The 26,536-nt window shown below is 51.7% G+C and overlaps 1 long non-coding RNA gene across 1 annotated transcript in view; it reads right to left on the bottom strand.

The window, feature by feature from the left end:
- LOC122188239 overlaps positions 1 to 9,107 on the bottom strand; it is a 61,394-nt gene extending 52,287 nt beyond the window's left edge. Inside the window, exons 1-2 of the long non-coding RNA XR_006181530.1 lie at positions 8,841 to 9,107; positions 7,527 to 7,706 (exon numbers count right to left, since the gene is read on the bottom strand). This is a non-coding gene — a long non-coding RNA (uncharacterized LOC122188239). The remainder of the gene's footprint in view (positions 1 to 7,526; positions 7,707 to 8,840) is intronic.
- Positions 9,108 to 26,536: the final 17,429 nt, after the last annotated feature.

Below are 26,536 nucleotides of genomic sequence, written 5' to 3'. Positions count from 1 at the left end.
CCCTCCCTCTTCCTTCCCTGTTCCCTGATATTTATTGTTTCCCCTCGTAATGCTTTTTTCATTATGCGATCAAAATCTCTCCCACTCCTCTAATAGAAAACAACAGCAAAGTGGGGGGCTCGGTCTCAAGGAGCTCCCACAGTGGCTATGTCCCATCCTCGAGATGCCCCCACTGAGGCTCAGCTCCTCCATCAGCCTGGAGAAGCAAATTATAACCAAAGGAATTACAAACCTGTCCGTCTGGGGCTTTTCACAGCAAAGCTGCAAAGATGGGCAATTTCCTCTGTTCCAGGGAGACCAGAGCTTATGTAGGATGGAACCCTTTGAGCACTGTATGCCCACTGCCCCGAACCCTTCATCTAATGGAAAGCCCATCTCTGCACACACTTGCTCCCTTTACATCTCTCTTCTTTTTTTTCCCCTTTTTAAGAGACCTTAGAGGAGGGGGAAGAGGAGAGGGCTGGCATCTCCCCCTCCCCCTTGTCCGAAATAAAGGGATGCAGCTGGAGAGGCAGCGGTTCCTGCTGCAGTATGGATGGGGTGAGAAAGTCATTACCTGCCTTGGGTTTCACTGTGAGAATGGCTGCAGCTTCCACTGGGAAACACTGCGTCTGAGGGGGCTCAGAGGGGGGCAGGAGGGAACGGGGCACAGGGGGCACAGGGCAAAAAACGCCTGTCAGTAAAGAGGGGAAGAAAGTGAAAAAAGGGGATTACGTTGTTTTGGGGGTTTTTGTTTTTTTTGTTTTTTTTCTTTTTTTTTTTCTTTTTGCATGCAGACATGTAGAATCTGAAATAAATTACCTGTCTCCAAAAACAGTGCATTAGGAGGAATAATCGATTGAACACGCCACAAACTCTGTTTTATGGCACTGTAAGGTTGAGCGGGGCTGGGAGCTGCGGAAGGGAGAAGCTGTCAGACACAGAGAGGGGATACTTCAGGGGAGGAGGGCTTTGTCCCTTCCTTTCTTCTTTCTTTTTGTTCCTCTCCTCTCGTTTTGTGGGTTTTTTATGTTTAATCTCCCCTTGGGGACTTTCTCCTTTGTTCTGTTTTGGGGGGGAGAGAACTGGATTGTGTTTCTCCTGCTCCTGACTAAAAGAAATGACATCAGCTCAATGTGTGTTAGCATCTCTTCCCTCTGTGCTCCTTATCCCCTTGTGCCCTGTACTCTTCAGTAATTCAGAATTTAGCCCAACAGCAGGGATGGTCTGAAGGACAGAGGGAGGAATGCAGCATCCCTCTGCACCCGGAGCATTCCTGGATGGGACAGCAGCAAACAGAGCCTTGAGATGGTTCAATGGCTTGGATTCTTCATCCATTTGGGAGCAAGGAAGTCACCTGAGCCATGCTGAGCCATGCTGAGTTATGCTGAGACATGCCAAGTCACGCCAAGCCATGATGAGCCACACTGAGCTGCCACTGATGACCCAGAGCCACCTTTGCCACCCCCTGGTCCTACAGAAGCCACACATCACCCGAACTCTGCTCTGCAGAGGACACTGCTAGCCTCAGCAGCACGGCTGCCTCAATCCCTGCTTTGCATTATCCATAATTAAAGTCACACGAAGGAAATAAATCTTGCTCCCTACTAATATGACGGAGGAGCATGTTAAATTATGGTGCCGTTTATCAAATGATTGCTCAATGCAGCTACCTTCTCCAGTAACTTATGATAAAACATGTCATAAACTGATTTGGGAATTAATACCTACTGGATGATGTGGTGACAAACGGCTGCAATATGCTCTGCTACAGAAAGGAGCGAGCTCTTGTTTTATTTAGAAACCTGCAAGTGGATTTTGTATTCATGTAAATAGGGGGCTGACCAGTGGGGGTTTCAGAGAACAGGGGGTGGCATTGGCACTGCCCGTGCTGCCTTGCCCTGTTGCCTTGTGCTGCTCCCATGCTGCACAGCACCACGTTGGTCCTTCTGCATCCCTTCCTTCCATGTTCACCCACCTCTGATAACCTCCTGGCTCACAGCAGCCATCCCCAGCATTTTGGTGTTGATAAGGAGGTGAGGACAGCCAGGCTCAGCTCCCTGCCCTGCTCCCCAGCCGTGCTCCTGCCTGCAGCAGGGCGCTGTGCTTCCCACCTCCTTCCTCCTTGCTTGGAAGCGGTTACAAGCAGTTGGAGAACCTGCATCAAAATGCATGGGCTGGGAACCGCCGCCAACACCGAATGGAACCGGGGAGAAAGGAGGAAACGAAACAAGCAAACTAAATAAATTAATGGAAGGAAAGCAAAACATCCTGTAAAAATACCGCCCTGTTACACAGGTCACATTTGATTATCTCCTATGAAAATTGAGTTCTCAACAGGAGACAAAGATTTGTCACAGTGCAAATCCACCGTTGGACTCAGTGGGGATTTCTCAGTTGGAGCCCAGCCGGCAGCACACTCCCACCCTGCAGCAAGGCTGTATGCACTCCCTGGGCTCCAGGAGCTGTGCTCACCCTGCTGAGCAGTGCCCCCATGCAGAGCACCCAGCAAAAACCCCGTGCCCATCACTGGCAGCAGCAGCGCCGCACAGCTGCAGAGCAGCGCTCAGAATCAGCCCCTGCTTTCCCACCTTCATAAATGTCCAAAGCGTTTGCACTCAGGCTAAAATTCCCCGTGTTTAATCTCTGCCCAATGGGGAATGTCTGCGGGGAAAGTCTGAGCAAATTTCCTTCATCCATTTGCAATTGATCAGCAAAAAAAAGAAAAAAAACAAAAAAAAAGGGGGAAAACCGACCCTTTTTCTAAAGTAAAAATAGCCTAACCACACGTTTATAGAAAAGTCGTGGCTGAAGCAGAGCAGTAAAAGTTTGTAACTGGAATCCCAGATCCCAGATAGAGCCGCAGGCTTTTAAAAGGTTTGGGGGGGGGAGGTTTTAAAAATAAATAAATAAAAATGCCCACGTTGTAAACGAAAGTAGATAAATACCATAAAACAAATAGTGCATGTGCTCGAGCCCTCAGACGATCAGTTCCCACCCTGCCCAGCATTTTGTCTCTGCTAGCCGTGGAAATCCCGCTCAGTGTGCTCTCTGCCAGCAGCCCCAGAAGCAGTTCGATTTAAGTAAATATTACAGAACATCCATAGGAAACACATTTTGAGTCAATAAGCACAGGCACACGCAGCACCAACCTCACCCAGCAACTTGTGCCACTTATATGCCCAGCAAAGCCAAATACATGGGAGAATCCCTAATGAATGTGCTCTAAACAGATCCAAGCTGCTCATTACAAACACTCAGAGAAGAAAAAATTTAAACAGCATTACTTAAAGTCACACCAGAGACAGTTTTTGTATGAGGAATAACCCCACGGCCTGTGGTTATTGAATGCATCATTGGTGGCTGCATGTCCAGGGAGGGGCAACCGAGATGTGAGGGGTGTGCAGCACCAGTCTTGTAGGGTGCAGCTGAGGGAATGGGGTGGGTCAGTCTGGGGCTCCTGGGACCCCTCATCACTCTCTACAACTGCCTGAAAAGGGGTCGGACTGAGGCATGGTGGCTCTGCGGATAACTATGATAGGATGGGAAGTGGTGGCCTCAAGTTGTGCCTGGGGATGGGCAGGTTGGGTATTGGGAATAAATTATTCTCCAAAAGAGCAGGGATGCAGTGGCCCAGCTGCCCAGGGAGTGGTGGGATCACCATCCTCAGTGCTGTTCCAGAACTGTGGAGATGTGGCACCGAGGGACGTGGGGATGGGCATGGTGGGGTGGGCTGGGCTGAGGAGGCTCTGGGCTCAGGGATGCTTCAGCCCTCCCCATGATGCTCCTGGTGCCCAACATGGTGAGCACTGCTGCAGGGATCCCCATGGCTGTGACAGCACAACTAGAGCTCGGTGTGATTTGCTAAGCTAAAAATCAGGAAGAAAATCAGGACCATATTTTTACAACTTCACGTGCCATAAAACCTCCTCCCCTCTGTTTTTCATCTGGGGAGAGTTTTGAATTTCCCTGTACTCATTTCCTCTCCACATTCCGGGCTCCTCTCCCCACTTTGCACTGATGCTCACTGCCCAGACGCCGGCAGCTCATCTGACACAGCAGTGCCTTCCTATGGGGACATCGCAGTGCCACCTGCCCCATGGCCAGCCCCTCCCCGCCCCGTGGAGCTGTGCTGGGGGCTGCCACCCACCTGAGAGCTGGGAGTGAGAAAAGGGGGGTGAGTGGAGAGCTGTGCCTTGCCTTGTCTGCAGCACCGGCTCCAAAACCAGCTCATGTCACAAGAGGACATCTGAGCGCTGCCTAAGTCCGCTTAAAACCTGATATGATCCCATAAACTCTGCCTACCTTAACTTGTATTAAACAGAATTGGCTGAAACTGTGTTGCATCTGAGCTGTAAGTCAGCTCATCCAACTCCTGCCCCATCTCTCCTAAATGGAGGCTTAGGGGAAAAAGAGCCATCGAGGAGCTCGAACCAGGAATAACGGTGTTATGTTGCAGCGGAGAAAATTAAACATTAGGGAAACCTTTTTAACTCTAACTAGAGTTCAGACACAGAACAAGCTCCTCGGGGAGGTTGTTGAATTGCTTTTCCCAGAGACATTCAAGGATAAGGCTAAGTACACCTCTGACAAGGATGGTTTGCCAGCCTGATGCAGGGGATCAAGCAGAGCAGGTGAGTTGGTGGCAGTGCCTTCCAGCCGCAGCAGCTGATGTTGGGAGTGATGGATGCTGGGCCCTGTGCACTAGAACACCATAACACACAGCCTCGTTTTTGCATTGCCTCGTTTCTCACAGCATAGCAACGCGCCCTCAGAGCTCTCCCAGTGCTCAGTGACACAGAAACATGGATCAGGCTCTGCAGCCATTAAGTGGCCGGTGCTCATGAGCTCAAGAGGGCTGCAGGAAACATAAAAGCTCGGAACAAAGAAATCCACAGTCAAGTGTGTCTGGGGGAACGTCTGGGATGGGAATGCCTCCAGGAGGACTCTCAACCTCTCCATCCAGAAGGCTGCACTGCTGGGATGGCGGAAGCACAACTCAGCATTCAGTGCAGCCAGAGCTTTCTTCATGAAAGCACTTCAACAAATACACAGCCCATCTGCCTTCCTGTCTCTCCATTTATAAGCTGCAAATACAGAGTGCTGCTGGGGCTGCTCACAGCAGGCGGTGCACAGAAGCCCTGGGTGCCAGCAGAGCGGCCGCTGGGCACCACAGCCTGCTCCCTCTGCATTGGCCTTCTGAGGGAGAATACAGGAAAACAGCAGGTTTTTGGGCACCACAGCAGCTGTGGGGGCACCAGGAGGGCTCTCCACCCCAAGACAGCTGCAGGGCTAGGGAGTGGAGGTGATGGAGCCCCGGGGCAGCAGATATCTCCCAGACAACCCTAGCTCATTTGTAAGGCATTACTGAAATGTCGACTGTACATATGTTAGTGCTAAGTCAAGTGGAAGGTATGCTCAAAATGTGATAAAGTAGTTGCTCAAGGAAAGAGGAGGAGCACGGGAGATAAGGAGCAGGACCCAGGACCAGGCTGTGGCTGCAAGTGCCCACTGATGGCATGATGGGGGATTTGGCTCAGGCATGCAGCGCAATGTCCTGGGATGCCTCATCGCTCTGCTGTTCCCAGCATGGACCGTCCCCTGAAGGACCCTCGGCCATCGCTTGGTCCAAGTTCTCCTAGCCTTGCACCACGGGGCAACCCATGCCCTAGGCCCAGGAGCGTGGTGTGGGCTCCCCTTCCCCACAGCGGCGCAGAAGCCCTCTCCTTGGATGCATCCCAATGCTGCGGCTTTGAAATTCTGGGAGAGAGGAGAGAAGGATTGGCCTGGCCAGCAGATCTCTCCCAGGACTTCAAAGCTTCTTGGATCCATCCCAAAACAAAATAAGATTTCTTTAATTTTCCAGCAGGATGAGGGGCGACCTCCCTGCCAACCCCCACCGAGCACTGCGCACAGCCAGAACCAAGCAGCCGCCTGCGTCCCTCCCCACAGCCCAGGAGGGGAGAGCACATTGCCTCCTCCCCTGGCTCGGAGCAGACGCTCAGATGCCGGAAAGATTGGCAGCAGGAAACTGGATTTCTTCTTCATTCCAGCAATTTGATATATACACGTGCAGGCTGACTTCGATTTCGGTAGCACCGGGCTCCAGAGGTGGGTGTGCAGCCCAGCTCCCAGCTGCTGCAGAGGCAGAGAGCGCTTGTGTTTAATGGCTGTCATATTAGCAGTTGCTATTTAATATTTGATGTTTAGTCTGGTTTGTCTGCTTTTCCCTTTAGATTCGGGTCTATTCCAAACAAACAGAGCCAAAACAGGCTTAGGGAGGGATCGGGTTCAAAGATAGACACAAACTGGCTTCAATCCGGGCTGCTCCCTCTTGCCCCACCGGGTGCAGCTTCGGCTGAGCCCTGTGTTCCTGTGCCCAGGAGCCATGTGTGGGACCTGGGACATTTCTGAAGGCTCATGGCCCTGGAGGACACCAGGTGCAGCCTGCCCCATCCCATCCTTGGGTGTGTGGTGGGGAATGAGAGCCCAAACCCCACCAGCAGCAGCAGCCATGCTCCTGCAGAAGTACCCCTGATGTCAGATGTTTTCCACAACTTTTGGAAACCATATTAAAGAAGGAAAAAGAAAACACACAGTGTCACTGGCATCTCCTTGGCAAGGTGCAGAGGTGTAACATTAGTGTGTTTTACAGTTCATGAGCTGCAGACAGCTGGAAAAATAGTTAACGTTCCTGTTTTACGTGCTCCTGCCTGGCGTTCACAGGGAGCAGGTCTCACAGCTGAGCTCTGCCAAAACAGGCAACTGCGGGTATTTAGCTTAGGGACAGGGTTTGGACTGTGATGCACTGAGGCCTCAGAGGTTTCTTGGCACAGTGGAAATGACAGAGTGGGTCTGGTCTGAGTAGGCTCAGCTTTAGGGAGTAGAGGAATCCAGTGTGTCGTGGATTAGTGTATGGCATAGGAACCAGCAGGGATAGGAGCAAATGCATCAGTTTTAGAGGGCCGTGAGCTGGGATAGCGATGCTGCCTCCTCCCTCCCAGCTGCCCTCAGCCTTCAGTAGTGTGGAACGTGCCACGCTGTGAACGGCAGTGACTCTGCAGACCTGCATTGTCCAACCTCAAGAGTACCCCTGCCTCCCTGGACCTCTGGGGAGGAGCAAAGCACTTCGATTTTCTCGCCTAAATGAAGAGCTGGGTAACCCTATGGTGACCCCAGATGCCTGTGCTGACCTCCTCACCCAGCAGGTCTTCCCAAGCTGTGTTAACCAGCAGCTCCGCAGCCCAGCCAGACACTCAGGAGCCACCGGTGGCCAGGGGAGGATTAGGAACCTCAGCATTCCCATTGCTGCAGGGTGAGCACGCAGCAGGGATGTGGCCGAGCAGCCCCCCGCTGTACAACACCCAGCTGCTGCAGACAGCACTGTGTTGAAAGTTCAGCAAGCATCACCCTCATCCTTCTGGAATGCCAAAGCAGCCAGGCCATGGCTCTCAGGACAGAGTGGGAAGTTTGGACATTTTTTGTCCAAACCAAATGCCCTTTGGTGCCAACAAAGAGTGTACAGAGCACAGTGCCACAAGACTCACCCTCTCTCCATGGGATTTATGCACCTGGGCTGATGCCTGCAGCAAGGGTGACAGCTGTACATGTTGGGCAGCACTCAGGGCAGCTCCATGCAGTCCATGCAGCGATGACACTGAACTTGCTGTCTGTTCTCCCAGGCATCCCTAGGAACCAGGCTGGGAGCTCGTCCACCTGAAGTTGGCCTGGCAAAATACATAAATAAATAAATAAAAATGATAAGGGATTTGGTCATTTGCTCATCTCAGGCTCCCAAAACAGCTCACCGCTCTTCTACACGCAACAAAGGAGGAGGCACACAGGGGGTGGCTGTAACTGACACCAAGCACACAGGCAAAATGTGCTCCTTGAGCAGTGCCACAACATAAACCCAGAGTGACAAAATGCTGCAAAGAGCCCTATAACGCTTCACAACCTGGTTTAAAATACAATTTTAACTAGGAAGCAACAGCATGAATCATGGTGCATTTCAAACAAGGAGAGGATATATTTAATTTCCAGTTTATGCCGCCAGTTTTATTTATTTACGATTATGCTCTGATGTTCAGCTCGTGTACAAAGTAATGACTCACTGCTGAGGAAACTTCAAGTCATCTTTGGAATGGCACATTTCCTCCATGAGGAAATGAACAAAACAGTAGTTCTCTCAGCCCCATCATCTGAGCATCACAGGGAAGGGCTTGACATTCACATCACAAGATTTCCCTTCCCTCATATCTCCTCGCTGTGGAAACCTCCTGTCCTCCGGGTGGGAAACTCCTGTTGTTAACGCTGCACCAGGGAGAGCAGCAGCAGGGAAATGGGCTTCTGCAGAGCACTCCTTACACAGCATCAGCTGTGTTATCCACAGAGGCTAATACAGGGCACATGCTGGCACCAAGCTGGTGCACACAGGATGAGACACAACTTGTCCATTGAGGGAAATAACATCATAGTGAAGAAAGTAGGACCTACCACTGCAGCTGGTGGGGTGATGGGGTTCACCGAGCCCTCCTCTCTGCCATGTTCCCTCCCCTTCTGCCCTTCAGGCCTGCTTTTGCCCTTTACCAGCTTTTTGCAGGGCTCTGGGGAAGCTCAGTTAGGAATAGCAGCGTGAGGCACTGGGAGCTGTGATGGCGCAGGGTCACAAACGCAGAGGAACCTCACCTTGAGGACATCACCATGGGGAGCAAAGCACTCTGCTCCTACAGGCAAGGGGTGCAGCAGCACTGCCAGCAGCATCCATTCAGGGCAGGATGGAAAGCTCAAGAACCCCAAGCCCAGCCATCCCACTGCACACCCAGGGCAGCACCAGAGGAATGTCCACGTCCCCACCTCACCTTGCCCTCCCCTGGGGTCCCAGCCCGGGTCCCGGCGCTGCTGCAGACCCAGCAGGCTGCTATTTCAGGCTCATTATCTCAGCACAGCTCCAGGCTTCCTGATAATTCCCTGAATTAGGCGGGCAGCTTTGTTCTCGAGTGTTTGTGTCAGAGAGATCGGACTGCACCTCGGGGAGGGGGTGGGACGGGACTGCAGGGGCGGGGGGGACAACACGGCTGCTGCATGTTTACAAGTTCCCAGGCAGGAACTACAACGCTAATTAATTTCTCATTAAGGAAGAAGTTGAAGGATAAAGAAACATAAAACCCGAGCTCTGGGAGATGCTGCGGAGCCCGAAGACACGCACGCACTGCCTTGCCTTTCATCCGGGAGAATGAGCTTCTTTCTGTGTTGCAAACACCTTGCCTGCTGCTGCTCCCTTTTATCACCAACTTTGCTTTCCCAGGCAGCTCATCTTCCTTGCCACGTGGCTCAGAGCAAACGGTGAATCAGTGCAGCCCAGAGGTCAGACCAAACCAGAGGATTGCTGCAAAAAGCTCCGCCTCAACCCCAGGGTGGCACAGTGGCAGGAACTGTTAGCGATGACTCAGGTGCTGCCCAACATCATCCAGCCCTGGCCATCCTTCCCCACTGCATCACATGGGAGATGCTGCAGAACTGCCCACACCCCACACAGAGCCAGAAGCAGCCCGGGTGACCCAACTCCTTCTGCTCCACAGCCCTGCAGTGCTGCAGGAATCTCTGCTTGGGTGTGCTCACATCATACACATCTCCTGGATGCTGACACCAGAGAGTTCTTCTGCAAGCAGGGAGTGATGCAGAGGGGCCGAGAAATAACTCAAGTAATTTTATTTCCTTCTTCTGTGGCCTTTTTTTGCAACTCTCCCACCAGAAGCATGGGATCATGTGGTCTCTCCAATGAGATCAGAGCCATGGGGTGACCTGAGCTGCTCAGCAAGGCATCCTTCTAGATGGGGTTTGCCTCATGCAATAGGTTCTAAGCACTTGGAAAACTGTCCCATTTCACAGTGTTCAACTATGTGCTTTTTAAGATCCCTTGTCTCAAACACATCAATTATGCAAACACTAAATTTTATCAAGCAAATAATGACTGTGAGGAGGCTGAATATGCATCTCCTACCTATGCTTCTCAGCACAAAAACTGGGAAATGGGTTTCCTGGGCAAGTGCTGAAAGCGGCAGGGAGGAGCAGCGGATGACCAGGACCTGCAGGGCCACGGTGGGCACATGGGAGACATCATAACACACTGCACTGATGAGTCCTTGGCTCCCATAAGGAAGGAGAAGCATCCCTCTGTGGGGCTGCGTGATAAGAAAGGGTGCAGCCGGCAGAGACCAGGAGGGAGGAGGTGCAGCCTTTCTCTTCCCCACCATCCCAGCCCCAAAGCGCATATGCAGAGCTCATGAAACTATTTCTCCACTCATTTACAGGAGGTTTTTCCCAGCTTGGAATTCAGTTAGCTGCAGTTTTCATGCACAAAGTGCCAGAGTTGGCCGGAGTTGGGGAGGTGCAGCCCTCCCTGCTCCCCAGGTGCGGAGGGAAATCACACAGTTCATTTTTTCTGGCTGCAGAATGCCTTTTCCTTTGCATTCTTCATCCCTCAGGTACTTAATCACCGTGCTTCCTATTCACATGTCTGGTCATTTCACTTGTGTCAGGGCTCCTTAACTAGGAAATATCAAGATGTTTTCACCCTAGAAAGCTGAGAAGCATATAATTAGCCACCCAGGTAATAAATTACCTGCACTGGCGACAGCCCACTGGGGGAACCTTTATTCTCCATCTCATCCTATTATGCTGAGCCAATTTAGCACATCTGTAGTTGTTTTAAAATAGTAATTTAGATGGAATCATAGCAAGGGGAAGCTTATTAACAACTTAGCTGCCAACAGAAGGATGGAAGGGACAGCAGCTGCAGGCAGGACGAGGCTCATGCAGGGCTGGGGACAATGCAGAGGGGAACAGGGAGCTCCCACACTGGCTTAGCACAAGGACAAAGCTGTACAACCACCTCAGTCAGTGTTCAGCACTGCTGAAAAGCAAAACTGGCCATGCCCTGCTGGGCACAGGGTCAGCCCGCAGCTCCGTGCCATGAGCAGCAGCCAGGGAGAGCCGCTCTAAGTGCTCCATCACCAGCAACAGGAGCTCTGCCTGGCAGCAGCTGGGGGCTCCCAGTGCTGGCCAACGACGTCAAGTGCGAAGCCCAAGGGCTCCACACCTTGGCACTGGCTGCTGAAAAGACAAGCGACGTGTTTTGCCAAGTGAGCCTCTCCTCCTTCCTCCCTGCTCATATCCACCACCTGAACTCTGCTCAGCTGCCTCCTTTGTTGCCATGGCCAGTGCTGTCCCACAGCCTGTAAGATTCTTCCACTCTGGCCAGAAACAAACCAGCTGCTGGGAAACCTCCCTCTCGACCCCTGAGAAAACCCAGCTCCTCCTCCCCATACTGCTGGTGGGAGCATAGCAGGGCTACGGTGGGGCAAGGGGAGCACTGATTGTTCTGTAGCCCAGAATGATGGGGCTGTGGTTGCTGATGGACTGGGACAAATGGAGCCGTGGCTCTGGTGGCACTCCAGGAGGTGTGAGCTGCATCCCATCCGGAAACAGTGGGACACATTCCTGACCCCCTCCTAGCTCTCTGCCTTCATGCTGCTGGCCCCAGCCCGGCCCTGGTAGGAGAACCCAAGCACCCGCAGGAGGCTGCAGGCCTGGCTCTCTCCCAGCAGGACAGCTAATCCTAGCCTGGCTCCTCGCAACAAGGAGCAAAACCCACATGAAAGACACTCTTTTTCCAATTTCCTTCCCTGTCTGGCAGCCTGGAGAGCACATCTACTTCAAATAAAGCACCCTGGCATTTCCCCTGCCATCACCTAACCTCTGTGCTCTGGGAGCTCAGCTGTGCAGCTCCCTGAACCTAGGGCATCAAGTCAAGGCCATATACTGGTGGTTTTTTTTTTAATACAAAACCAATCATTAGAACTATCATTTTTTTCCATAAATAAATAAGGATTTGCAAAATATTTCACCATAGACCTATCTGGAGTGCTGATGTACGGAGTGCAGCTTGGCCACTGAAGCAGATTGCCTTCAGAACAGGTCCCCGTGCCGTGCAAACAGGTCTGTGCCCAGGTCAACCCCCCAGGCACGGGGCAGCTCCTGGCATGGGGACACTGGAGCTCAGGGGGAGCTCAGGGGCTGCATGAATGAGAAGCAGAATTGACTAAAAAAGGAAGAGCAAAGCACATGAAGGGAAGCTGTTCCCTGCGGCTTTATTTTTCCTTTCTTATTTCTTATTTACACAGGTTTTTTTTGAGCTCCACTCTCATATTTTTGCTCTTTGCAAATGGAAAAGTGCAACGCCACATACCAAAATCCTGACCCTGAATAGCTGTGTGCAATAACCCTCTGCTTCAGCCCACCAAGCTCACATCCACTGAATCAGCTCCCAGAAAACCGAGTCACACTGAGCATCCCCTCCCTGGGCTCCAAAGAGGATATTTCATAGTTCAGAGGCCAGCCAAGGCCCCTCTTCCACATAATCCTAACGCAGTGCACGGCCCTGGAGCAGGCACAGCCCCTCGCAGTCCACCTCACACATCTCACACCCCAGCTCTCCCTTTCTCCCATCCAGATGGCTCAGCACAGCCTGTTGTCAAATTACCGCTCTCTGGAGCTGCTCAATATATCATTTGCCTTATGCTTTCATTGAACGGATCGTTGACCCCACTTCTCCTCATTGTCTTTGATTATCTGAGGACATCCCATTCACTGTCTCAATTATAGCTCCCAAGAGGATTCCAGTTCCTTCCACACATAAAACCAACGTGAATGTTCTCCCATCCCTGCTGAATCGCCATCGCTCCATGCCCACATTGCACTGACATGCAGGGAGTGCGGAGCTGTGGCTGTGGGTTCAGCCAACTGGATTCAGGAAAGCAGGAGAAGAATCTACTTGACTCAAACATTAGTTAGCAAATCAGATTACTCTCCACTTCATCTATATTATTTAGGCTTAATTGTATTACTGTAATACAGTGGGGCTGTAATACAGTGAGAATGCAATTATTGTCAGAGAGATTGCAAGAATGGCATCTTCAGGAAGGCAGGAGGGAGGGTATGTGGCTGGGGCTGAAGAGGAAGGAGCTGAATCTGCCCTGTGCTGAGACAAAGGCTTCTCTCCTTCAGGGATTCCAGCTTCTCTCCTAAGCCAGGTTGGAGCTGATGGATGAGCAGAGGGCTTTTACTGGGCATACGATTGCAGCAGGGAGCAGAGCAGGACAGAGCTTACCCATGGGCCATGGTACCCGTAACCATAACCACCAAACTGCCTTGCAACCTGCCAGGGCCATAGGATGCACCAGCACTCTTCCATGCAGTTATTACACGTGCCTTTGGTCTTGGCACCCCAAGCAGCATTGCACAACCCCTCCTAACAGCACAGCCATTACTGCAGTACTGCAGAGCTGCATTACTCTCACCCAAAGGATTGGCAAATTTCACTTGGCATGAGCAAAAAAGCCTTCTTTCTAGAAGCAGCCCAGGTTTACCATGGGAAGGGACCTGGCCCTCAGCCCAAATCAGTGCTGTGGCAGCACCTGTGAGATTGCTGTGGCCAGGGGAGAATTTCTGCTTCAGAAGCCTAAAGACAAGACTCCAAATAATTAAAATCCTTTCTGCAATGCCATTAAATATAAATACAAATGGTGTTAATATCTCTGGTTACTACGAGAGCATTCCCAAGCACCCTCTAATTGTCTAATTAAATCACTAAGGGCTTAGGTTAGTGACAAGGTAATCCTTAATGGTGCCTTGCTTGTACATTTATATAAGGTACAGTACAAGATTGTTGTTTATCTAATTAATCCCCAAGGTCAGATTCAGAACCTGTGTGCAAGGCAATGTAATTTAGGTCCCTTGTATTTTTGTCAGACTTGCTCAGACCTACTTACACCCAAAGGCTGCATAGAAGGAGGCAAAGAACCCAGCAGGCATGTCAAGGAGAGGGAAGGCAGACCAACAGCACCTGCACTGCCCCACTCTCATCCAGGTGCTCCCCTTCTCCCACTTGTCACTGTTCTTGCACTGGCCAACGTCAGGACGGTGCAAGGGGATCGAGGAGCAGCACCTGAGATGCATATTCTAAGCAAAGGAGGGGTTGGGGAGTCACAGGCCCAGCTCAGGAGTTGTGGGGCTTTTTGCATTGGGGAGGTTTGGGTTGGAGATCAGGAAAATTTTCTTCCCAGGAAGTGGTATTGCATTGGAACAGGCTGCCCAGGGAACCAGTGGACTTCTCCAAGAAAAGGGAAGATGCAGCACTTAGGGACACAGGTGGTGGGAATAGATTGGCAATGGGACTCAAGTCCAATGACCTTAGAGGTCTTTTCCAGCCTTAACAAGTCTATGATTACATTGACAGCGTGCCACGTTTGCTCCTTTCTCTGCCACTGTCTGGTACAGATGAAGACCCTCCATCCTGCAGGGGAGGTGAGAGCAGGAGCAGATGTGTTCTTGCTCATCTCCCTCACAGCTTTGAAGCCTACCAGTTCCCATCGCTCCTTCTGCAAACACCCTCTCTTATCAGCTAAATAGAGGCTCTAATGCCACTCACAACAAGTACCAAAGAAAAAAAAAAAAGGCAACTTTTCCTTTTATTTCCCTCTCTTTGAAATTATGAGCCACCCCCTCCCTGCTTCTCATATAGATTGAGCCAACTCTGATGGCTTTGGATAGTAACCGCTCGGTCTGAATTCCTGGGCAGGCTGTCAAGTTGTCACAGCCCGACCATGTGCAGCCAGTGGATGGTGCTCCATTGTCCACAAATCAGGAACAGATGTGAACATCCTGACAGCCACAGGCTCCTGCGGCAGCCTGCCTCATAGGAAATAAAAGAGCAGCCGAGCTCCCAGCGATGCGTCGACTGCTTCCCCCCTTCCTGCCCCGTTTCTCACAATGAAATATGCAAAATGTTCGGAACAATGGGCACGTTATGAATAAAGATGTGCAGCTGGGCAAATAATAACCCCTTCCCAATTGATGCCAGCCTTGACCCCCAAATCATCCCCAAACCATGCTGGCAGCGCAGCTGGAAAAATTCCCCCCCTACGAAAGGAAAGGGACGCTCCGTCCCTCCATACCCCTGCCAGCTCTGGGAGCCCCCGAGGCTCTGTTCCCAGGCCCCAATGTCAGCACAGCCTCAATCCCAACATCGACAAGATCTGGGACAAAGGCAAGCACAGAGCACAGCCCCAAGCCCTGCACGGACACCTCCGTGCCTGCAGCTCGAGCACGGCCACAGCCCATCTCGCTCCAAGAGCCACAGTGCCAACGCTGCGTCTCCATTTCCACAGTCAGGCTGTGTAATTCCCTCTCACATTCCTGGGTTTTCTGCTTTCTTTTCATTTGCACCATTGTAAATTAGTATTCACTCCGCTGGAATCCGTAGCAATGTAAACAGTCCGCTTGCAAGAAGAGGGCTGGCCTTAAAATCTTCAACTGGTATCTCTTAGCGGGACGCGTAAAGCAGAGAGCAGATTTCCGCTTATATTTGTTGCATTGCAAACAGAAGCAAATGTTTATAGCCGAGCTGTAAACCACGATAATGTGGGACAGATACTTTACAGAAGCCACAGTTGCAGACAGAGGGAAAGAAAGGAGAACCCGCGGCTTCACTGCGAAGTCTGGCTGTGCCCGCAGCCCTGCTCCTGCCTCAGACACATTCACGGAGCATCGGTCACATCCCACACGTTTATAAAATTACACACGCACTGAAGTCATGCACCGGCAAAAATGCACATCCACTGAGTCACACTCCTGTGAAATTTAATTTGCGTTCGGTCCCGCATTGATGCAATTTCATACACTCATGATTGGACACCCCAGCAGCACGAGAGCCAGCGGCACAGCCCCACGTCCCACTCAGCAGGAACCTGGAACTGGGTTCACGCTGCTCCTATGCCACCCTTCAGGCCCTGAGCCACGGGGAGATGCTGACAGCTTCCTGCCACCCTACGGAGCACATCCCCAGGAGGAAGGCCCGATCCTTCAGGAGCACACCGCAGCTCTGAGCGCTCCGACCCGGCGCATCCCCACACCCATCCCTGACAAACAGCCTCAGTGACCCAGGAATGTTATCTTAGCAAATCAAAAACGTAAACATTTAGGTTCAGGACTGTGCTGAACGGATTTGAAAATGAGTTATGGTAAGGACCCGGCAAGGAGTCTGAGTTTGGTTTGGCAGTTGCCTCCTTTGCCTGGAACCTGCTTTTCAAGATTAAATACGATACTCTGCAACACATCCAAAATGTCAATTACTCCAAGTCTCTCAGGTTTGCAATTACAGAATGCAAGTCATGTTCAGCATTTTATGAAACTGCTTTTTTTGGCATGGACTATCTTTCTCTTATTGTAAAAAATAACTTTCAAATCAAAGCCTTAAATCAAGGCAAATGCACTAGGAGGGGATTCTGGGCTGCAAACCCCTGTAACACTGCTGCTCGAAGGGGCTGAGCGAGGCTGTTTCTGCTGGGGGAAGAAAAGAGAGCATCAAATGGTAAATCAGGGAGTAGGAATGTGGAACCGTCCTGGTTGGGGAACGCCTAATCCCACCATCGCAGATTTAAATCCCACCACCACTTGTTATACCCCCTGCGGGACAGGGAAGAGAGCCTCCAGAAAACACCTCTCCCATCGCCCTGGAATTCAAGAAGTACTGTCATGTCTCATGTGTTCTCTGCAACAGCAGCTGCAGGCAGTTTCTTTCAGGCTTTTCCAAGCTTTAGGTCTCCGCTGCCAGAATCCCTCTGCCCCCTTTCTTCCCCTGCAATGAGCTCAAGAATGCTGACTGAGCCCTCGCAGCACTGAGCTGGGCAGGACTCATGTTGGTGAGCGGCTGCTTCGTTCAAGAGCGTCGCATCCCTGTGAAGGTCAGGCCCTTGGTGCTGTACAGGAAAGGTGAAGCTGCTGGCCAAGCAGAGATTAGAAAGGAGAGCAGTCAGCTCCAAGTGGGTGAGGCTGGTGGGCAGGGCATCACCTTCCTTCTGCTGGGATTTCAGCTTCCCAGCCTCTTCCCAGTCTGTCACATCCTTCAAGGTGAGGGGAAAGCCTGAATGCTGGAGCTTTAAAGGCGCTTTGGTTTGTGTCACTCTGGACAGACAAGCCAGCGGACCTGTAGAACCTGTGGATCAGGAGGCACCTGGCCAGATGACAGCCTCACCGGGCTGTTAACGCACGCAGACGCTGACAGCCACCCACTCCCAGCAGCCCAGCCAGATTCCTGGCCAGCAGGAGCCCTGCTGCTCTGGTTTCACTCCTGTTGACAATCCCATGTCGGCCAATGACATCTGGTTACAGCACAGGACTAAGCCGGGTGGCTCCACATTGGGCTGGGTGCAGCCCTGGGATAAGCACATTTCCATCTGTGCGCACATTTCGCTCTTTCTGATGAGGAGGTTTGGCACAGGATAGCTGCAGATCCGTGAGCTCACTGCTCTGATGGTTCCAGGTCAGCTCTGGCGATGGGATGCCCATCAGCAGCACTGCTGTCCCCAGTGCCAGCCATGCACCAATCACGGCAATGCTCCCACACTGTGCTGGGCAGCACCAGCAGCTCCCAGGCGTTCTGCCAGCCCACAGCTCCAGAGCTGCTGCCTCAGTGCTCTCTGCAGCCCAGAAATCATTTGCTGTGGGGTAAGGGAGAGGCAACGCATCTGGCAGGAGCCAGAAGCAGAGCGAGGGCCGACGCTGGCCAAGGAATCTTTAAGTTCTACCACTGGGCTCAGGAGCACCGTTCCTCTGGACCCTGCTGCAGGCTTGGGCCCCTTTTGGATGTTGTTCCTGGAGATGCAGGTGCACAGCGTTAAGAGATCATTTCCTGTTTGCACCGCAGCTCCGGGGGATGGATTTACCACCGCCCTCCTTTGCTCTCCATCTCCCTCTGCACTCATCTGCTCGTATGCTCCCCTCCAGCACCCAGCACTGCTCAGAGCCAACCGCTGCACCCAACAGCAGCTCCCAGAGGGGACAGACACCCAGCTTTTGCGGCAGATAAGAAGCTGAAGGAACGAAAGGCAGAACAAGCTGGAGGAGGGAGATACAAGCTGGAGAGCAGGCCATAGTTCTCCCTCAGCTGAAAAGGGTTTAATTGCCAATCACACAAAGGTGATCTGTAAAACCAGCCTTAAGTGGGGAGTTCATTCAAAACACATGCAGTGGCTGCTGAAGTTGCCAATGGAAGTGCAATTAAGCACAGGAGCTGGGGAATGGGACCTGCTGGAGCCAGTGCAGATGGCCCCACATTACCAGTGCTCAGAATACAAAACTCCTGATTGCCCTTGATGGAAAGGGAGAGATTTGCCCTCTTTTTTCCTTTTTCCCCCTGCCTAGATCTCCACAAATCTTTCAGAACAAACCAGGCCATGCTAAAAACTTTGGCTACAAAGAGAAAACTTGACTCAAGAAGTACCCACCCCTCTGCCAGCAGCTGGACGCCAGGCATTTTGCCTGTTTCATGCGTGTGAAAGGGGCAAGCATTGGTTATTCCGAAAGGAAGAGATGTAAAAGAGATAAAACCTCAACCTCCCCACTCCAGCACAGTCACAGCCACGAGCTCTCCTTTCCCCTCTGCCCTCCAGCCCATACCCCCACCTCACGGTCTCTTGCTGGGACCTATTTTTAATGAGCCAGGCTTGAAATGCTTTGGGCAGGTCATTCATCTGCAATAACGCTTCCGCATTGCAAAAGCAGCGAGGATTAATAATATCTGATTAAGAAAAAATGAGCGGTATAATAAAAACAGATAGTATCTGTCATTTAGATCACACTCTAATTTAGGGCAAAGGTTAAAAGCTCTGATGACAAGAGATACTGCACAAAGAGATGACATTTGTTTCAGTAAAAACTCACTGGAGGGCTGTGAGTGTTGTGTGCTGAAGGAGGAGGGAAGGAGTCACTCTGAGCTCCCATTCCTCATAAGGACACCCAGGGGATGCAAAGCCCCAGAGCCCCCCCAGGATTGAAGGGATGCTGTTCTCCATTGGAGCAGTATTCAGCATAGCTGCCCCCCAGGACAGGATGCTGTGCTGCTACATCACCGTGCTCAGGGACAGGACCAGGCAGCCAGCACCTCAGTTCCCTTCTGAAAATGTTATATTCCTGTGTGCTCAGTCTCCCTTTATCAGCAGAGCTGCAGGTCTTAATGGCAAAATGAGTTATGCTCAAAGGAAATTGAAACCCTGGGTAAAAAGCAGGGTTAGCTCAGTGAAGAGTAGCCCCCAGCAGGGCGCACAGCAACATCTGATACCAAGGAGATCTGCCCTGTGCTGCCCTTCCCCTCAGCCAGAACATTATGCTGCTGGGATGGGCAGGCTGGCAGCCCTGGAACAAGCCTGACCCAAAGTCACTTCCAAGGAATCGTTTGCTGCTTAGACTCAGGGCTGCCACTTACGGTGCTTCTAAGTGTTGTTTCTCCATTGCAGAGGACCCATACCTAATATGAATGGACCTGGCATCTCCAGACACCAACCATAGGGCAAAGACTGACCAGGCTGTGTAACGCTATAATATGATGGAAAACACAGCAATAATAGCAGGGTGGTGAAGTCCTAGGCTGCAGCAAGTAAGGATAAACCCAAACACAGCAGCCACAAACACAGAAACAAAAGAAAAATGTCTGCTTACCTTTGGAAAGCTTCAGGCAGACAGAGATCTCCAGAAGATGCCCTCACCTCCACTGCCAACCCTTAAATGAGGGCTGGGCAGGAGTGAATCCTGGCTCCATCCCTTCCCTCACTCAGTGCATTGCATGCACCTGAGCTCCCCTGGGCTGGCCCTGCCTTCCCACCAGGTCCTCCATCACTTCTTCAGGCTGTGACTTAGCAATTCTGATACGGGCTTCTTCCTGCCTATGGGGAAGGACAGTGTTGGCACTCAGCAGTCCTGGCCAGGAGAGAGCAGCTACAGCCTTTGCAGCCCCCCAGAGAGTCCCTAGGTGCCTCATGGATGCTCATCTGCATTCAACGTTATGTCCACAGGGCTCAGAGGGTGAACAAGCCAACCCCACTGCCCACACCCCTTGGGCACTGCCTTGGTGTGGAATGCACCCTGCTGCCCTCCAAGGGCTGCCAGGAGCCATCAGCTGCAGCTCATGCTCCTCATGCACTCCCCACAGGAGGTAGCTGGAGATGGAGCAGAAAGCTCCCTGAGTAGGACTGGGGGCTGCTCTCTGTATAGGTGTTGCTGTGTTTATACTGGGCTGGAGAGGGTCTATTAAAATGGAGCCATCGTCTGCTCTTTAAGCGTGTAATTACCAGAAAAGATAATGATGGACTGAGAGAAGCTTAAGAGGGGAGGGGCAATGATCCAAAGGCCGGGAGAATTTGTACAGAAGTGTTTTAAGAGCAGCATCTGCCTGTTTCAGGCAAGCAGCAGCTGAGAAGGGGATGATAGCACCCTGCAAACAGCCTGAGTGCAAAACCACTGCACTGGAAGAAGGCTCCTGCACACTGCTAAGAGCAAGGGGACCGCTTTAATAAAAGGGAACTTCGGCTGAATATTGTTCAGCCTCCTAACATGCTGGTATCAGGCACTCATGGAAAGCCCATGGGAGGTGGGAGCCCAAAAGTGCCATTTGAAAAGAGAAATCAAACTGAAGGGAAGATGCCACACATCTGAATTAAAGAAACCCACAGTGCGATCTCCCATACAGCAAAGCTGCCCAAACCCACCCTCCCAGCCATGCTCTGCTTTGCAGCATCGCCTCGTCGCTCCCAGCACCATTAAGCACAGCCACCAGCACTGATACAGCACTGCTGATGGCACCGAGGAGGGATTCAGGGCTATTTAGGACCCTATTAAGTAAGTGCAGTGAAAACAGGCAGTCATAACCAGGTAATAAAAGAAGCATCAAATTATTTTTATAGTTAGAGCTACCAGAAACTTCTTGCCCATCCCAGAACAGGAATTGTTCCCTGATGGTGAAAAGATTGTTTGGAGGAGGAACAGCTGCTCTCTTTCACACCGTTAATTACGAAGATGGGCTAAGAATTAATCAGGTAAAGGGAGGCATTGCAAAAAAAAACAATCAGGATAAGGGACAAATTTAGTGGTTCCTTAAAATAAGTTAATTAGCTATTTAAACTTGTCAGAGGCCCAACATACACATACTCACAGCTTCCAAGAGCGTGAATGTACAGCTCATTTCCTACCCCTGTGTAAGTGCATGAGAGGGATTGCATGGAAGCTGAGCCTAAGAGGGCTTACAGGGAAGCTGTGGGGCAGGAACCTGGTGCCCACTCAGCATCTACCCTACAGAAGAAGGGCGGGAGGTGCAGGGCCAGGCACCCCGCAGGGCCGCGATGCCTGCAGATCCCTCCCACCCTCACGCACTGCCAGCTGCGGTGTGAGAGCTGCTCTTCCCCAGCCAAAGCTCCCAGGAAGCCAAGCAAAATCTCAGTCATCGGAAGCACAGAACCAAACCCCATTGAGCTGGCAGGCGAGCTGTGAGCTGCTGGGCTCGGAGATGGGGTTGATAAGATCCCTGGGAGGCGCTGCAAGATGGGGAGTCTATGTGCCAAACACAGCCAATTAATGTCAGCCCTTTTCCATGCCAACCAATTAAGCTGTGTATACTTGTCACCAGCAATTGAGAAGGGGGTGGAGGGCAGAGAGGACATAATTCCAGAAGAGCCTTAAAGATATAAAACCTGCTTAATTTATGGAGGGCAGGGTGAGGGCGTAGACACCCTGCACTAGTCCAAATGGGACCTGATTAATGTCTTTGCTAATTTAGGAGCCGCTTGGCTCTCGTGACCTGGGGAGGCTTCATTTAACAGAAACCAGGCTGGCATGGGAAGCAAAGAGCAGCTTAACAATGTAAGCAGCAACAGATGGGGTCTCCAGCCGCCTTGCCAAGCACCAAAACTGTGTTCTGAGTGCTTTCTCTTCAACCTCCTCCAAAATGGAGAGAGGAGCACAGAGCAATAATCACAACCATAAAGGCGTGTGGCTCACCCACCAAGCAGCAGCCAAGAGCTCTCCTGGCCAGGAAAGAAAAGCTGTGGGAGCAAGGCCTGGTGCTGAGCACCCCGAGCCTGGACCTCACGTTTTCAGTGCAGAGGGAAGAATGGCAGCAGGGTAAGCCAGAAGGAGCACCCTGCTCCAGCACCAGCCAGAGCGTTTCTCAGGCAGGGTGAGCTGAGGCAGCAATAAAATACTGAACAAAGCAAGCCTGCCTGGCTCTGGAGCTTTTTAATAAAGAAACAGTAGAAAACAAATAGCAGAGCAGCCCTGCTCACTCTTGCCAAGGGGTTTCAGGAGCTGCACCTGGCAGAGGAAAGCACTCAGACGCAGTTGCGTCTCCTCAGAGCCAACACTGTGAGGAGGGAGAGGTGTCCTTGTATACACCATATGCCAGCGTGTAGATGCTAATAAGAAACACTAACATTGTTATTTCATTTAAGAATAATCGCTTGTTTTTTTCCACTTAGGAAATACTATGTTTCTACAGATCCTATTGTGCTGTTTCCCCTGGAATCCTTAGCTTGCAACAACTAAACACCAGCAAGGACTGCTGACCATCTCCTCCCTTTTTGTTTGCATTTCTGAAGGTATGCACATTAGAAATAGAAGATATTTATTGCAACTTCTCGCAAAGCCTTCATAAAGCACCACATAGCCCGAGGAGCACAATAACAAAGGCAGTGTTCAAAGTCAAGTCGGAGTCTCGCATCTATTTGAGCAGCGCTTTTCTTTACCTTTTCATACAATTGCTCCAGGATAGACAGAACAATGCCTGACATTTCCGAAGCTGCCATCGGGTCCCTTTAAAAGCCTGGTGTGCACAAAGTGCTTTGCAGATCCCCCAACTTAAGCCGAGTCTGAAGACCAAGAGAAAAATGAAGCTCTCCTTCCCCTCTCCATACAATAGGCTTCGGAAGCCAGGCTTTCCCCCAGGCAATGTGATGCAGGAGGAACTACGACCCCGCCACAGCGATGCTCACCTTCACCAGCACACAGCCTGATTTTGGAGCAGTTTCTGGTACATTACTGGGTACTCAGCTCCAATGAGCTGCACTGTGGCAAATCCCACAGGCAGCCCCAGCATCACCAGGATCCACAGATGCCCCTTTGCACCCAAGCGCTTTCCAGCCCTGGAACACAACCTGCTCTTTGCCTCTCCCCTCTACAAACGCAGCCCTATGACCCACAAGATCCTCCTGCATTTCCAAGCCTTGGAAAAAGTGACAGGCAGCAGCTGCCTCCGCTGGATGCACTAAAAGCAGGGAGTGCCATTACTTAATCCAAAGCGAGATGTGGGTTTAGAGCAACGGTAGAAGCACGGGGCTGCCTGATGCACTCCCTGCAAAAGGCTTCATCTGGGCTGGCTCAGCTGGAGATAAAGCGGCTGTGGAAGAGGCCGTGGTGTCGGCAGGGAGTGAGGAATGGGCTGCCTGTCCCGCTCCGCCTGTAATTGATGAGCAGCAGCTCCTGGCAGAGATGCCCTCCCTGTGAGTTACAGACTTAGCAGCAGATTTACACGCAGCCCAGATGGGCGCCCCGACACAGACATACCTGGCAAGAGATTCGCAGCAGGGAACAGTGGGAACACGTCACCGAGCCCCACAGATGAATTTCTGTTCTCTAAGCATTGCCTGCTCCATCACGAACCGCTTATTAAAGAGGTCCGTGGTGTTTCTCTCCATACATAAAGTAGTTTATTATGAGTGATTTATTAAACTGCTCTAACTTGTCAGCAGCCACTTGAAACATTCACTTTCCTTTTTTTTTTTTTCCCCCTTCAGGTTTGCAAATGTCTTTATAAACAGCGGAATAAATAAATCCCCAACACCTCCGTCTGACTGCCACGTATCAAAAACCCAATCGATATCAGCCCAAGTTAGCAATGAGGTGAGACTGAGCCCTCCCCCCTTACAACCAGCCCCACCTGCGGGGGTGAAGTGATGGCAGCAGACTTCCAAACCAAAGATGCATTTTGGGCTTTCACACAGGGAGCCGGGCTCGACAGCCTCTAATTCCTCCCCATTGTGGTCTGTTGGTGGGTGCTGGTCCCCAAGGGAGATGAATGGTACCATTGCAGGGCTCCCAAACCCTCCAGACAAGGTGCTCACAGGCAGACCCTGCTGCCTTTACAGCCCTCAGAGCTAATGCAGTTCAGGTGCTCTCAGCTCAGCTCCTGCTAGACGAATCTCTTTCCAGGACAGGACAGGACCCCTTTCTATCATTAGCTCTACCAGTCTCAGATCATCAGCCTTAATTTATTTGGTGCAGGATCGCTGCTATTTTAATGGTTTGTCGAGCTGAAATTCCACACACTCCCTCCAAAAGATTTTCCGTGTGACACAACGGCCGCTTCCACAGCCCCCAGCCGATGCTGCTCTGAGCACAGCACACGCTGAGGGCCGGGTTCTCCCCCTGGCCAGAGAAACCCTTGAAGAAAACGCACCACCAGGAGCTCCCCGATTCAGAGGGGTTCCCAGCCCAGCCCCGGGCACGCAGTGCTCTCCCATCCGTCCTCCTGTCGGGCTAATTGAGCTCCGAGCTGCACACCATATGCTCTGGATGCGCCTCCCTCCTCACGCTCTGTCTGCTGCTCGAGTCCAGGGAGATTCTCTGGAAGAAGCCACTTTTAATTTGTAATCTGATTAAGCCATTAGAGGCGAATAGAGCAGTAACTAACACAAATTGCCGATCGTTTCCATCAGCAAATCCCCCCAATTAATCCTGAGATTAACCCTGATTACACGCAGTAATGGTGATCAATGCACCCTAATAGGGTAAATCCGCCCACTCCACTTTCTCCCACATCCCAGAACGATCAATTTTAAATCGGCGTGATTTATCCGGCGGGATGGGACGGGGCCGGGCGCGGGGATGGGCGCCGCCTGCATCTCCTGAAACAATCAGAGCAGCGCTACCTCATTAAGTTAACTGCCTCCCCCGGGGAAAGGCAGCCCTACTCGGAAATGCGGAGAAACAAAGAGCGGGGGAATGCGGAGGGCAGCGGCAACGCCGGTTTTTCATCTGCCGTGCGTCCGCCCGTCTGAATCCTCCCGGCGCTGAAAAGCCTCTGCGAGGTGCCGAGACCAAACGGCACAGAGCGCGGCTGCACTTCTCAGGGATTCCTCCGTCAAAGCCGACGAGTCGGGCCGCGGAAGAGCTGAAAGGAAAAAGCTTTCCCACGTCGTGATCCGAGCCTCTGTTCTTCCCTTTGCTGCTCCAATCAGAAGTTCCCCAGGACCAGCCATTCCCGAGGATCCCCGAGCACTTTGCAAGCTTCAGAGCCCGGCTTAGTTCTCACTTATTTCTGTGTTATTTATAGAGAGGCTGATATCCAAATGCCTGCTTCAATGGGGATTTTGCCTTTGTACAGACTAAGTAAGAACTAAGTCAGAAGCTCAGGATCTGACCTTTGGTATACAGAAATCAATTCATCCTGCACTGAAACGCAGCCATCTCCAGGGTGAAATGCAGCAGTAGTTTAACAGCGCATGGCAATAAAGCAGGTTGATTTATAGAGCCTTCTCCTCCAGTACTTTCCCTACTTTGGGAAAATAGAACAGGAGCAAAAAAGATCTGCCAGAGGTCTGCTGGGCTCTGCACAGCGCCTCTCTCAGCCTGTGGGCTCCGGCAGCTCAGGACAACCCATGCCCAAACACTGGGGCAGGACAGAAATCACATCAGTGACAGCCTGCAGGTTTTGTGATGCGGGAGGACTTTGGGGGGGGGGCCGGCGGCGGGAAGGATTACAAGTTCATCGTGCTCTGCCCTGAACTCTGAGCAGGGATCTTCCAGCTGGACCCTTCCCTACAGACCACACGTGTTCCCCACCCCCCATCACCTCATCCTCAGAGCTGGCTGTTTCAGTGATAGCCAACCACATCAAAACAGAGCTACATTTTCCATATAGAGTGCCTCTCTTATGCCATTGCACCTGGTGTCAAAAATGAAGGAGCTGGCCCTAGTGCAGTTACCACAGCACACTCAGACCCACCTGCCTGGTGAGGATGAGGCATGCAGGCCTTTTGGCTCTGTTCCCATTGCAGGACCCACTCTTTGCTGCACAGACTGTGGTTTCCCCCCTCCAGGAGTGGAACCATGCCCCCTGCTCTCTGCTTTGTGCCAGGGCTCAGGGGAAGCAGCCTTTGGGTTTAGCAGCCCCTCGTCCCACACAGCCTGCTCCAGAAATATTGTCAGAGGAGAAAAAACACACGGTGAGAGGCAGCCTAAGTATCAATCAGCTGTACAATCCCCCTGGGAAGAAAGGTTTCGCTCCCTGCAGAAGCGGCAGTCAATAAACATGGCACATGCTTTATCTCCTGTCAGGGCTGCCCGCTCCCATCGACAGCCCTGACACCAGCCCAGGGCACAGTGAGGAGCCCACCCATGGCTGTCAGCTCCTTCTGAGGATGTCATGGGAGGAGATGCTGTCCTGCAAAGCGAAATAGCAAAGCAGATCCCTGCATTGCACACCATAGGGACATTATGGGACAAGGAGCGCATCGCAGCCCAGGTACAGCTTCAGACCAGACAGTTTTAGGCTCTTTCAAAAGGCAAGGGAAATTTTGTAGCATTTTGCTCACGTTAAGCTAGAATACCAGTACACAGCAGGGACAGCAGGTCAATAATTTAGTATAATGTACATGGGAATTATGACCTCTCA

This window comes from Lagopus leucura, unplaced genomic scaffold (assembly GCF_019238085.1).
Source record: "Lagopus leucura isolate 7727_CA_CO unplaced genomic scaffold, USGS_WTPT01 Super-Scaffold_100057, whole genome shotgun sequence".
In the NCBI taxonomy this organism is placed as follows: Eukaryota; Metazoa; Chordata; class Aves; order Galliformes; family Phasianidae; genus Lagopus; species Lagopus leucura.
The sequence above is the reverse complement of the archived record's forward strand: the minus strand, read 5'-3'. Positions and strand labels throughout refer to the sequence as shown.